The sequence below is a fragment of the Plecotus auritus genome, assembly GCF_963455305.1.
Source record: "Plecotus auritus genome assembly, chromosome: 10".
Classification (NCBI taxonomy): Eukaryota; Metazoa; Chordata; class Mammalia; order Chiroptera; family Vespertilionidae; genus Plecotus; species Plecotus auritus.
The window spans coordinates 45,676,022-45,690,816 of NC_137785.1; the positions used below are offsets into that span (position 1 = coordinate 45,676,022).

General features: G+C 39.2%; 1 protein-coding gene across 3 annotated transcripts in view; it reads right to left on the minus strand.

The window, feature by feature from the left end:
* ZFHX3 (zinc finger homeobox 3) overlaps nt 1-14,795 on the minus strand; it is a 974,639-nt gene that overhangs the window by 927,882 nt on the left and 31,962 nt on the right. The gene's annotated exons all lie outside the window — the stretch shown is intronic.

A 14,795-nucleotide genomic window follows, 5' to 3' on the forward strand; every position in this document is an offset into this window, starting at 1 on the left:
GGAGTCAGATGGAAGGAGCTGTTTCCAAACATCAAGCTATACAGAAGGAGAGGCAAGAGCAGAGTGTTTCAGAAAAGTCTTGCAGGTCAACGTCTACTCCTGTGTGTGTGTGCACGTGTGTATATGTGGTATATGCTGTGTGTCCCGGCTGGTTATGTGTCGATGAAGGTGTGTCTGTGAGTGTCGGTGTGTATTTATATGTATGTGTGTGTGTGTGTGTGTGTGTGTGCACTTCTGTGGTGTGCACTAGCAGGACAGGAATGGATTGGAATTTTGAAACCAGAAGTTTACCAAGAAGCTTCTTACAATGATTCATTGACCTGAAAGAGTAGCTTAGGTAAAAGTCCATGAGGAAAATCTAAAGCTTAAATTCCAAAGCTGGAAGACCAAGGAAGGATTGTGACGTTGTCTTGAGTCTATCATAATTAATTGACAGAATTAATGCTGTCTTCATGTCTCTGAGTCAATGAAAAGAAGAAGCATGTACCCACAACACTGAAATGGCCCCTTCGCACTCATTGAACTTGACTACCCTCTCACAGTGGGCCAGTCTCAAGGAAACATGCAGCCTGCCCTCTAATACAGTAAGTGGGTTCATAATTTTAGCCATCCCCATCACCCTAACCCTAATCTTGGGAACGTGTGGTCTAAACCAATCTTTGAGAAGACGCTCGGTATACAAGGCACTTCCTGCTAGTCTCGCTAGCAACAATTTCCCCATCACTGCTCTTCCCCATTTCTCATTTCTCATTTCCATAGACCTTCCGGCCCCTCTCCATTCCCATAGGCATCTTCCTTCCATGTGCAAAACCACCTCAAATCCCATCTTGCATGTCAGTTCTCTTACCCAAGCAAACATCTGAGTAGAACAGGGATTTAATCTTTCTCCACCACCCAGCCTAGTATCTGGCACACAGCAGGCAGTCAATATATGCTGAATGAATGAGGGAATGCTATAACAAGGTAGGGCTATAATAAGGTGGAGCTATGAGAGGTAGGAATGGAAATGGCAGGACTTGGGAAGGGAGGGAGAAGAGAACCAGCAAAGAGAAGAAAATGGAGAAGGAAACTTATGTACTCTTGCTGCTAAAAGTCACCCTTCCCCCAGTCCCTAAAGCCCCCACCACCAACACATGAAAGAAAGAATAGTCCACATATACTCCTCAGCTGAAAGGCATGTGACTATTTACCTTTAAGGATGACATGGGTATTTATTCCAACCCAATTTCACTTGGATACATAATGAAATTTTCCCTGGCCCAATCCCCCCAAATGGGCAGGCTCTTTTTTCCCCAAAACAACAAAAATTTCCTTTTAGGTAGGAACCTTCTAATATCATCATCTGACAATGGAGAATTTAATGTTCATTGTGTTCCGCAGTGTTTGGGGCTCTACAGCACATTCAAGGACAGATGCATTTTGTGCCCTCAGCACCTAATGAGCCTACAGGGTACACAACAGTGCAGTTCTTGACCATTCCCTGTAAATTCCCATGTACCCCGAGCTGTCCCACATTATACAATGTACCTCTAAACTGCCTTTCATACCACAAGTTGAGATAAAACCAAGAAAAAATTTTTGAAAATAGTGAACTGATATGACTTACATTCCTCTTTCCCATAAATCATTTCCCTTGGTGGACATTTCATTCTGCTAGCTCCAGAGGGTGGGATGGGATGGGGTAAGGGAGTACCAGCTTGGAAAGGAGAAGTTTCAATGAAGTAAAATACTGCATCAAACAGGAAGAGGAAAAAGAAAGCTTATTCCTTCCACCCCAGGGGAACCGGTAGGACACCAAGTCAAGTAACATGAAAGAAGACTATAAAAAAGGCATGTACTGACTCCATTCTCCAAGCAGGAGTCCTAGATGGGAGTAGGCATGTGAAATACATTAAAGGGGAAAAAGTAAGCAGAGAAAGAGCGTCCTTCCCATTAGGCGCTATATTAGAGGTTGACCCCACCCACCCCATACTAACATAAGGTGTCCATAGCAGAGTCACATTGGGGGCTTGGCAAGAGAGGAATAGGGAAAGCTTTCCAGAATCATCTTTAGCTCCTATGTTACAGTGCAAGTATCTGTTAGTTGCTGGATGGACCCAGACGATAGCTGATGGACTTGTAAGGGAGGGGATGCTCACAGCAGGGACTGAGTGATCCTGCGAGCCATAGACTACAGGGGAAATGTCCCAAACCAGGAATGATGGGCAATACTCAGGTCAGGGCTAAGGAGGGACTGAGTTGGCTGGGAGGATTCTTGGCATGACCAAGCTAAGACAAAGGCACCGGGATTTCAGAGCTGTAAACTTCAGCACCAGTCCAGAACCTCACAACCAGGCAGATTCAGGACATGCCTATGGCCACAAGAGGGGTCAGTGGGCAATACAAGGACCTGCAAGCATGAGCCACAGTCTACCCCTCACCATGAGATGAGATCCCTCCACTGTCCACAGCTCCCTTGAAAAACAACCACAGAACAACAGAAGCAGAGGAAGAAATCTGAAAGACTAAACCTTTACCCAAAGAGACCTTTACCTAAGAAGCTGTTTAAATTATTGAGTCAAACTAAATTTTATTTTCCTTGATAACCAGCAGAGTAGGAATTACCAGAGAAGAGTATATCTGGTTATGAAACATTTTAAAACTATATTTTTTGCACATCAGTATATAAGTATGTAACTGAGCGATGCCAGCTTCAAGAACTTCTGTAATTCATATGGAAAACAATAATTGAAGCCATCCCCAAATGGCACTGCCCGAGGCCTGTTGCTACCAAGGGTAAAGTGGCTGAGGGGAGGACAGGCTCTGGGAGAGCTGCTGGTGCCTACACAGGACCCTGGTGGAAAGGAACCATCCATCCCTCCAACCTTAGGCTCCAAGAGCTGCTGTTGCAATGGGCTGACTCGAGCAGGGACAGGCCACACATTGCCAGAAGCTGTCCCCTCCTACATCCTCACCATGGCTCTCCCTTAGGGAAGCAGTCAGGTGACAGCTAAGTGTGTGTGAGTATGAGTGTATACGTGAGTGTGTGTGTGTGTGTGTGTGTGTGTGTGTGTGCAGGAGAGGAATAGACAAGGCTCTATGATACTAGTAATATGTTAGGATAATTGCCACTATTTTTATTCCAGGGATCTAACACATTCATATGTAGAAGTTCCAGATTAGCGGGATGCCTAACCATCAGCCACATCAGGGTAGATGCCTGGCTTGCTTCCCTAAAATTCAGCATGAGCTGTCATCTGCCTACACACTGCCACCTCTCATGCCCCAGCTCTCCTGGCCCAAGGAAGGCAGAGTTTTTGCTCAAATAAGAATTAGGCCTCTTATGATTTTTTTTAATTCCCTGCAATGGCACCCCCACTTTACAACACAGGAATCAATTGTTCAACTCTTGGACAAGTTTTCAGGAACATATTATGTGCAAAATAAAGGCCTGCCTGATTTATTTTTCCCCCATTTTGTTATTTGAATTTGCTTCTTTGTTTTTTGCAGAATTTTTCCAGTATAGGTGTCAATTTATATTGTAAACACTGTTCTTAATTGTTTGCAAGACTGAATAATAACTGGCACACACTGAAGTTATTTTAGACAAGAACAAACAATTTGAATATGGCAGTTAGTAGGGAACTGAGAACAAAGTCTGCAGTTTTATTTAAAGAACAAGTCAATCACCCCAATAGAAAGACAATGTGTACGCTCCTTCCAGCGTGCACAGCTGAAAAGCCTGAAGTTGCACTGTTTTAAAACGTGTGAAGCTATTTGGTACAAAAGGCCCGGTTTTGAACATTGATAAAAGAAATTTAAGAAGAGCTGCGGTAGTTCACCAAAAAAAAAAAACACACACACAAAAAAAAAACAAAGACTTCGAGCTGAGGAAAGGGATTTTGTCCTGTGAAACCCACTACTCCAAGATGACAGGGTCTGGTTTCACTGGCAGGCGGAGAATCAGGAAATTGACATGACACAGAGGTTTTATGCAAACTGACTTGACATACCCCCACCAAATATATTAAAAGCGTCAAATAAGGAGGAGGAAATACTGAAAATCAGAGACAACAGTTACTCAGACAACTCTCCTTAAAATAGCCAGCTTTCAAACCCCTGCTTCTCATATCAGGATACTCTCTTTTTTCATCATTGCGTTTACCAAGAGCAAGACTCCAAGTCAGCAGTCAGCAAACATTTTCTGTAAAGAGCCAGACAATAAATTTTTTAGGCTACTATTCAACCCACCATTGTAGCATGACAGCAGCCATAGACAATTCATAAACAAATGGGTGTGGCTGGGTTCCAATAAAACTTTATGGATACTGAAATCTGATTTTGATGTAATCTTCATGTGTTCTGAAATATTTTTCTTTTGATTTTTTTTCACACATTCGAAAACGTATAAACCATCCTTTGCTGAAAGGCCATTGGACAGTGACTGTAGACTTCCCAGCCTGGCTCCATAATCCACAAAGCCTTCAAAACTGCAACCTAAAATTACCTGCACACTCAAACTTCTGAACACGTGCTCAAGAAGAACGGGCAACTACGAGAATGCAGAAACTAAATGGTGGTCAATGAAACACTAGCAGTAAAGAAATTGGGTGCGGGGGAGAGGAGGAAGAGCAATCCACAAATAAAAAAGAGAGCTAAAAAAAAATGTGGTGAAACTTATTCACATCCGTCCTGCTGATGATGAGAGTGTGACAAAAAGGGCTGAATAGAACAGCAGTTTTCCTACCAATACTTGAACTTGAGTAAGTTTGGGAAAGTCCTAAATGACAAAGCATGGCCCTGCTTTTGTGAATAGAACATGGGAGAAGGAAGGAGAAAGGTCACAAACATAATGAAGACATAGAATGCTAATATTATAGAGCCTTCCTAGGTAATAGGAACTATCTAAATGCTATATACACATTTTATCATTTAATACTCATAACAGCCTATGAAGCATTATTACCCCATTTTACAGATGAGGAAACTGAGACCCTGAGAGAATAAATAATATGCCCAAGATATGGATGCATGGATGGGTGGATGGACAGATGATGGATGAATGTATGGATAGATGGATGGATGGATAGATAGATAGATAGATAGATAGAACAGTCCAACTCTAAAAATGGAGCAATTAACCTCACACTAGGCTGTCTGTGTAGACAAAGTAAATAAGAAAATAAGTAAAAGGCTATTGGAACACACAGCAGGAACTGAAGAAGTGGGAAGTGGTAGGAACTCCTCTTTATCCATAAGCAGCCATGCACTGATAGGCTCCACTCTTCCAAGAGTTTGGGTGGAGGTTTCCTGAAGGAGGTGAGTTGAAAGTCATTTTAAAATGACTGAAGGAACTAAATATTGAAACACGCACACAACTACAGGATGTGTGTTCACGGAGGACCTGGGACTGGGAAAAACAAAGATTCAGCGGGGATTTAAAAGTGCGAAGATGATTTGAAGAACTAGATTTTTTTTTCTCTCAGATCTAATGTAAGGACAGATTTTCAAAAACATAGGTTCTACAAACTCTCTCCCTTTGATATCCAGGAGGGGCTTGAAGGGAATGCAAAGCATGTTGTGCAAGGAGCGTCTTCCACTGTGGTGGGTCCAGCCTCAAGTGGTTGGGGATCTTCTTTTAAAAAACCCTAACTCACACCAAACCACATTAACAGGGAACGTTATCTTTATTTCACAGACAAAAAAAAAAGAAAGAAAGAAAGAGCTTTACAAAACTATATAATTTGGCCTAAATCAATTCTAAGTCACCAGAAGTTTATTCCCTTCTGATAATGCGTCACTCGAATGAGGCATGTGACTCTATGAGGTTTCCCCCAGCATGTCTCTGGCAACCACCTGTGCTGCCATGGATCAAAACCTTCCCCCAACAGAACTTTCTCTCTGAAACAGTGTCTCTTCCCATTCCCTGAAGTAAGGCATGTCTACTTCAGATCTAGCGAAATGATTTTGAAAAAGATAAAATGCAAAACTCTTTACTTTTACAACACATGGAAATGAGGCCTGGGGTGGGGTGAGGGTGGGCTAGAAGGGGTCTGTGGTCGGGAGGAACATCTGTTAATACTTTCAACAATAAAGATACGTTTTTTTAAAACAACCTGGAAATTGGGCACTAGCTGTGTTGATTAGAGTGTTGTCCTGATACACCAAGGTTGCTGGTTTGATCCCCCATCAGGGCACATACAAGAAGCAGCCAATGAATGCACAAATAAGAGGAACAACAGCTTAACATTTCTTGCTCTCTCTCTCTCTTTAAAATCAATAAATAAAATTTAAAATAAATAAATAATAAAACACATGGAAATTGTTCTCTACCTTGATTGTGGTGTTAGTTACATTACTATATGTGCTTATCAGCATTCATGGACCTGTACATCAAAAAGTAAATTTGAGTGTATGCTAATTATATCTAAATTTCAATAAGAATAACTTTAAAAAAGGAAAACATCAAAATTTTTGCCTGGACATGAAAGACTTTTAAAAAAGGAAACTTCTATTTTCCATGTCTGCTTGATTTTTGGAGGGAAAACCTGAATGAGCCAATTCAATACCTCATTTCGGGGTGATTGACAAGTCATATTTGAGACACTAACCTAGTTCTGCTTTCGGGACTGGTGGATTCCACTAAATCCAGCTGTGACTCTGTTTAACGGGAATGTTCCCCGGAGGCCTGCCTTGGCTGTCTCTCTTCTCCAAGCTGCAATTGAGAGGCTTTGCCAGTGGCCCTATAAACACGCTAATGAATGAATGGACAACTAATTACCTTGTAAATATGCATGAATAAGCACAGATTCCTCAGCAGTAAGCCCAATGTCTGGGCGCCCTCTTGCTACCCACTTGTGCATGAGAAAATAAGTGACATTCCTACCGTGGAATCAGGGGCTTCTCATCCACGAGGCGAAACTCAATCTGGAAGGAAGACTAACCTTCCAGTATAGTTTTCCAGGATAGGACACTTTTAAAGGCACACTTTTAATAAAAATGAAAGACAAATTCAGCCACAAAGGATGGGCTATCACGAGTTTTTGGACCCCAACAAACAGGAAACTGACCTCTTGGTTGAAACTTTCCAGCCAGGTGTTTTTATTTTTCAAATGTTTTTTAAAAGTCAGTCTCTCTTCCTCGCTCCTTCTTTCTCTCTCTCTCTAACTCTCTACCTCTATATCTATATATCTCTCTCTGTCTCTCTCTGATTTCCCATTGTAGGTCACACCATCTCTTTGGTTCTCAAAGATTCTAGGACTTTAAATGCCTTTAAGGACGATATGTCTCCCTGATCTAAGAATGTTAGTATCACATTTCAAAACCCGTGCGCCAAAGGGGGATTTGGTTGGTTCCTGGAAAAAGCATTCTTGTTAGAGTCTTGGTGGGAAAAGGCTCTCTTAGAAAGCATCCTTAGACTCATCTTGGGCCAGACAGAATCATCCAGGGTGGTGAGTTAAGTAATTAAGTCTGTTCAGAGTGTGAATTGAGTCAGATACACTGAAATCCTGGATCTACTCTATGGTAACTGAGCAACCTTCAGAAAGTTAGTTAGCCTCCTGAGTTCTCAGTTTACTCATCTCACAGGACTAATGGAAGCTACCTTTCAGGATTGTTAGGAATATTAAAGTAGACAATGTATACAAAGCACCTTCTTCTTCATATAGCACTTGATAAATAATATTTCTCATTAGTAGAATTAGTAAGACCTAAAGGTATAGTAAACAGATTTTGTTTCCATACACTTTATAACCAATTTAGTCTGGACAGTGGATTATTTCAATGGGGGCAGCATTTCAGTAAATATTAGTTGCAACAGTCCTAATCTCGGAAATGAAGGAACATGGAGAGGATCGTGTCTAATGCAGGACCAAAGATGACCAGGAGAAAGGAGACTCCGTCGGTCACTCAGCCATTCTGTATTTCTGGTCTTACTTTTTACACAAGTTTGTGTTCAAGCCTGAGCACAAGCAAAAGGCTATTATGAAGCTACAATGATACTTGATCTCTAATGGATCAATCAATATAGGAACGGGCAAATCCTGTAAAACGGTGCCTCCCATATTATGTTCCACAGAACATTGGCTCTGATAGCCAATGTATTAGTTCTCTCTCAGTTTGCATACTGAAAATGTATAGTTTCTCTGTTGTCATCTAAGTTATTGATTTACAATGTAAAAAGATAACAGCGCCTCCAGTTTGGGAATGGTTATAAAATAAGGGTAATTCTCTCTGGTTAATAAAACTTGCTGAGAGTGGTTATTCAACTAACTATATTCCACCAGTCAGTCCATATTTCTCCATTTTGTCTTCAAAGATATACAAGAAACTTTATCAACAGCCTGTTAAACTCTAGGATATTCCCTTAATCCACTAATATCACACCCATTTAAAAAAAAAGAAATACAATTCATTTGGCAAGACTTATTTTAAGTAAAGCATGCTCACTCTTGGAAATCATGGCCTCTTTTGCTGAGAGCTGACCATCTCAGTGATTAGTAACTAAGGAAGCAGAATAACATGGCTCAGACCATGGGATTTAAAGCCAAATCCCATCACCTTCAATTACTAACCTGCACCCTATTGGTAGTCAACATTTCTAAACAAACCCAGTTTCCTCAACTATAAAGATTTTTAGAGTGAGTAAAAGAGATAGTATATATAAAATGCTTTGTAAAGTGCTGACAGAGAAAAATTCACTAAAATGGTCATTATTTTTTAAAACAAGCCTTCCTGGAATTTGGTTGGCAATCAACATGGTTTACTTTTGAAAACTTGGTCTGAATCAGGTCTGGTGCACAGAAACAGTCTTGCAATGAACAGATGAGTTATCATGCACATAAGCTATTCAGTGAGGGCTCTCCGAAGGGGAGTGAGGATAGCAGGATAAGGGAAGGGAAGAGGGAGCCAGAATGTGGTTTCAGGAAAAGTCTACCTTCACTCCAATCCCATGAAGAGCTGTGGGGCATAAACTACCTGGCAGAGTCCATCCTGCCTTGAAGAAAGGGAATAAGGCTTTTGTTACCCCCAACCAAAGTCAGTTATTGACTATAGGACTCCAATGGTTGATAGATAGTTCCCAGAACTTCTTGCAAAGCAGTTCTACTTAACCAAGGCCAATCTTCTGGAGAAGGTTACTCAACTGATAAAAGGTATCAGAGGATTTGAGTGGCTCATCACTACCAGCATCTACCATAAAGACATGCCAATCATGCCATCAAAACTTTGGACCCACCAACCAGAATGACCTCTAGGGCAAAACACACATCGCTCTATGCCACCTCAATTATCTTATTCGTTCCTCCTTGTTTTTCCTCCTTCTAAACTCTCCCTTTGTTAAAATATATTGTGATTAATCACAATTACAAAAGACCATAATATCTCCACTTCCAAGTTACAGTCTGTCTTATTGCTGTCAAAACATGGTTACAAACTATTTTTTTTCTACAAAGAGACTGAACATAGATTAAAATATAGAACTCAATTCAGAGAGGGGGAAATTAACAACTAGTACCTGGAACACAATAAAGCCTTCAATGGGGCACAGCATGTAAAAGAATCAATAACTCAAATGTTCTACAGGGTATGGCCACATTTTAGACACTCCTGAAGCCTATGTTAAGGCAGTGTATAGAAGGAGGGGAAGCCAAGCAACTATTCCCTCCTGAAATTATCTTTGTTGAGGTGGTTGCTATATTACTTCCTTGGACAAACATGACCTCAGATCTTACTCTGACATGTATCAGCTGGGTATGTTTTGTTAAGGTTCTAACCTCTTAAAGCCTGTTTTCTCTAATGTCTTCAAAAGTTACCGGTGGGGTTTAAATAAAATAATGTATAATTCTCCAAAAGTTACCGGTGGGGTTTAAATAAAATAATGTATAAATTCTCCTAGATACAAGTCAAGCTTTCAAATGTAGCATATACATTAATCCCCCATATTAATAGTTTCACTCTCCACAATCTCAGTTATCCATGGTCTGAAAATATTAAATGAAACATTCCAGAAATAATCTGTAAGTTTTATATTGTAAGCTATTCTGAGTAGCATGATGAAGTCTCACATTGTCCCACTCCATCCAGCCCAGGATGTGAATCAGCCCTTTGTCCAGCATCTCCATGTGGTATATTAGCCCCTTAATAGCCATCTTGGTTATCAGATGGGTTATCAGAAAGAGAGAGAGAGAGAAAGAGACAGAGAGAGACAGAGAGAAAGAGACCGACCACATTCACATAACTTCTAGTAAAGTATCTTGGTTTTAATTATTCTTTTATTATTAGTTATTGTTGTTAACTTCTTACTGTGTCTAATTTATAAATTAAACTTTATCATAGTTATGTATGTATAGTAAAAAAAACATCATATACATAAGGTTCGGTGCTATCCAAGGCTTGAGATGTCCACTGGGGACCTTGGAAGATACTCCCTGAGGTTACGCTGTATTCTTTAAATTCCTTCAAAAAGTCTCTTCAGAAGGGACTAAGAAGCTAAAAATTTAAGAACTACTGAAATCTTAAGATGATGAACTTTTACCACTGTACTGATACATTTTGATATTCAAATGTATCAATATACAGATTACATGATATACTTCATGTTTTCATTTGATATCACAGGACTTCATTTTTTAATATTGAGGCATTAGCATCTACAGATTTGTGTCTCTCAGATTTCTCCTCACACCACTGTCTTCCATAGCGGCTCCACATATTGGAACATCATGGGGAAAGTTTTGTCACAGTGATGTTGCGGGGAGGGCACTACTGACATTTAGTGGGCAGATCCAGGGTGTTAAACATCCAGCATGACCAAAAACAATCTCTCACTATAAAGAATTATCCCACTTGACTCCTGCATGACTTCCCAACATCCCACAGGACATTTACAAAGGTAAAAACTTGTTAGTATTACCTGAGCCTAAATTTAAATACTTTCACATATTTAAAAAACTATCTACCATTGAATGCAAATATAAGTGAATTTTCCAAGAATGCAATTGCTAGATAAGTCAAGAGACAACTGTATGCTGTTTTTGCAATTCTGTCAATAGTTGCTCTCCATGCCAGGAAATCGTGAAAAAGCCAGTTAATAAAACCAACTCATCATTATAAAAATTTCTATCATCTGCATTTGTCACTGACCCACAGTGAACCTACACAAAGGTGTAGGTATTGACTTCCTCATTATGTTTTCTAGTGTGGTTGTCCTGATTATTTTCATATTCAAATGTGTATTTTATTATAAATTGTTTTCCTCTCTATTTTGTTTTATATTACTATTGGAATATTTTATTGATTTTTTTAAATCATGTGAATGGGTAGGTTATAATGTCTATGTGTTTCTTGTCAGGATATTAAAGAGGGTATTACAAAATATTTGTTATTGAAAGAGGAGCGTTGGGTCCCATAGGACTGTGAACTGATGTCATGCCCACTTGCCTCCAGGTGATGAAATTGGTCATCATCGCCACTGTAATATAATTGTGTTTTCTCAGCCCGGGCTCCTCCATCAAGACTTTCCTCCTAGAAATGCCAGGCTTTCTCACCCAGCCCTGAAAGCTTGGCAGGGTGCTCAGAAGTCAAGGTCAAAGTTCATCCCCATGTGAGCAAATAGCTGGAACTAGGTCTCTGCACATTGTGATGTTCACTGATAAGACTGAAGATGCTTCCCAAAGTCTCTGAGGATCCAGTACTGTCACATGTGTTAGACTGGGACATCTGTCTCCATTCTGCACCTCAGTCAACACCAAAATAAAAGTGCCCCCGTCTGATTCTGAAGACTCTACTCTTACCTTTCAGATGAACACAAAGAAAGCACATACAGCTACGCACATAAAACATCATTTCTTTTGCTTTTGTGTATGTTCTGTGTACACTTTTTTTTCCAGTAAAGGCAAAGTAGATATTTGAGAGATAAAAATAGATGTTTTCCTGTAACCCCACTGACAAACCACAGAACCAAGGTGGTGTTAGGTCAAACTTACCCAGAAACTTGCTAGAATTTTGAGTGTCTCAGATTTTCTCTGGCATGAGAAATTAAAGATCATTATAAAAAGTACACATTTATTCCTATTTTGGAGGGCTAATAATAAGAATGAATATACAGAATTGAACAAGGAGTTCTTTTGCTTCTATAAAATTGGGTATTTTCTCTGACCCAGTAGGGAAAAAAAAGCAAAATACCAAGTTTGCTGGAGTTGATGACACAAAGAAATTCATCCCACCTTCCAAAAACAATAACAACAACAAAGAACCAAAGTTTATATTTCCAGAAGGCAACCTAAGTCCTCTGGTTGTTTTCGAGGACAGAAAGCACTTCCCATGCCTGCTCTAGTATACCTGGGATTTTCAATGACAGCTTCTGTAGGAGGTCCCACACAGAAGAAACCAGGATCTGAAGTTAAAGGAGGCACAGCCACATGCAGACTCAGGAAAAAGTGGCTAGTGTTACATAAGTCAGAACACATGGGCCCTCTAGGATGAATGAGGACCCCAAATCTCCTAGTTTTGAAGGACCCCAAGCCTCCAAAAGCCAATAATTTTCCAAAGAGGATTGGTGTTTTCGATCCAGTGTAGAACAAAATAGAAAACAAAAGATACATGAATTGAAGGAAAAACTGAGCAATTGTCCCCATTGAAATAGCAACAACTCCTTGCCTACAGCCATTTGAATCAGAAATTGTTTGCATTAATAAGGCATTAGCCTTTTTTAAAAAAATTTATTGTCAAATGCCAGTCTCTCAATGTCCCACATTTCTGCATGAAATTCAGGGCAATGAAGCTGACAAAATGTAAGTTACTGGCATTGAAATGTGCCAGATCCACAATTTACTTTCCCAGCCTTTCAAGCTGGATTTCATATCCAGTGGCCTTTCTGAAGAAGCAGAGAGCTAGCCAACTTCCATGGGCCACAAACAGCCAGGGTGTGGCAGGTGGGCAGCCAGGGGAGCAGCTGGCAAGGGCACGGGTAACACCGGGACTTTTCCAGAGGAGGAGGAGGAACTATAAACCTCAAACGCCAGAGCTCTGCTGAGTTGAGAATTACTTCATCTTTGCCGCACATACCTTAATATTAATGCAAATTTATAGATGGGAATAAAATATACAAATGAGTCATCTCTGGAAAATACAACAAACTCCAAGTATTCACTAGAGCATAGAACTTAAAGAGCTAAACTAAACTTCACAAATAACCTAAATGTATAAAACAGTTCATCATCATCATGGAGTATTTTTTAAATAAAAAAGAGAGGAAAAAATAAGTCAGATAACACACAGCAAAAACATTGCAAAGTGTAGATATTTGGGGCAAGATCTGCCATACATATAAAATATAGTGGTGTTAAAAACTGCTTTATAAAATTTATGTTCAAAGTTATCTATCATGACATTACTTATATTACTTAGAAATTTGGGAGAAAATAAATGCCCAATAACTGAAAATCAGTTAAATAGATTATGATGTATCCATACTGTGGAACCATTATAAAATAAGGTTGTAAAAGTATATTTAATAACATAGATAAATGTTCCAAATATAATCCTAAATTTAAAAAGCAGTTTTAAAGAAATATGTACATTTTATCCTGATTTCATAAACTGTATAAAATTGTATACACTCATGGGGGGTGGGGAGAAAAGGATATACACTCTTTAATGTCATCAGCAATATGTGTAGATGGTAGGATTACATTTTATTATCATGTTATTTTGTGTGCTATTCCATATATTTTTAAATGTTTTCAAAAGAAACAATAAAAATTTTAAATTGTCTTATTTATGAAAAATGAGGTTGGATGCAGTAGCAGTTCTATAGTATTCATATTTAATTCCTTTAAGTAAAATCCCTCCAGATTGGCAAGAACAAAAAAAGTTCTGTCTTAAGAGGATTTGGATCAAAAATGAGCTAAATAGATGTCCTTTGCTCTAAAAAATAAATACATATTTGCCTGTGTTTTAAATTCACATTTTAAATATATTTCCTATATCAAAATAAGCCAGCATATGATTTTTAAGGGATTTGGGAAAATCCATTTCCAAATGCCTGTAGCATCTGTGAATAGTACAATTAACAATTAGCAGGATTTTCCTTTTCAAAAGGTACTAGCACTGATTTCTGAAGTGTCATACATAATTGGAAGTGTCCCCACCCTTTGGAAAGCTCCTGATCTTACCGCAGCCAGCCTGCCTGCTGCCCCCATAGAAGGAAAACAATAAAGTATTCAATAAAGACTAAATATACAGTCTTAAAGAAAAATAATTAAAAATACCCCCAGAAACTCTATAAGGCATAAAGGAAAAAGGTTTGCACATCCCATTGTTGTTTGAATGGAGCTGAATGGAGCTATGGTAAACTGGCCAGGAACAAATACCAGCTTCAAATGAACTCAAGCCCAGGGCTTTTCAGTTGTGACCAATCAGAGTGACACAAACAACCGATATACGGAGGCAATTCCTTTAGCAGAAGATAGAAAACTCAGCAAGAGCCTTTCCTACCAATTAAAGGTAGTCAATATTGATTATCTGAGGGATTTCCATGCTCAGGGAGCAAATTAGAAACTCAATACCTAAACTATTCCTAAATGCAGTTATCAACTTCAGAGGTTTATCTCATAAAACCAATTCATCTTAGAGTTTAATTCTATTAAATTAGGGCTTAGAAATAAGATTTGCTCTAGAATGAATGCATCATTAGTTTTAAAATGCACTATACTGAAATCCAAAATATGCTGTATTACAGTTTGAAGAATAGATGAGCAAAAATGGCATCTAAAGGCACTTCTTCTTAAATATATTTACCAGTCGAGAAGTGACTG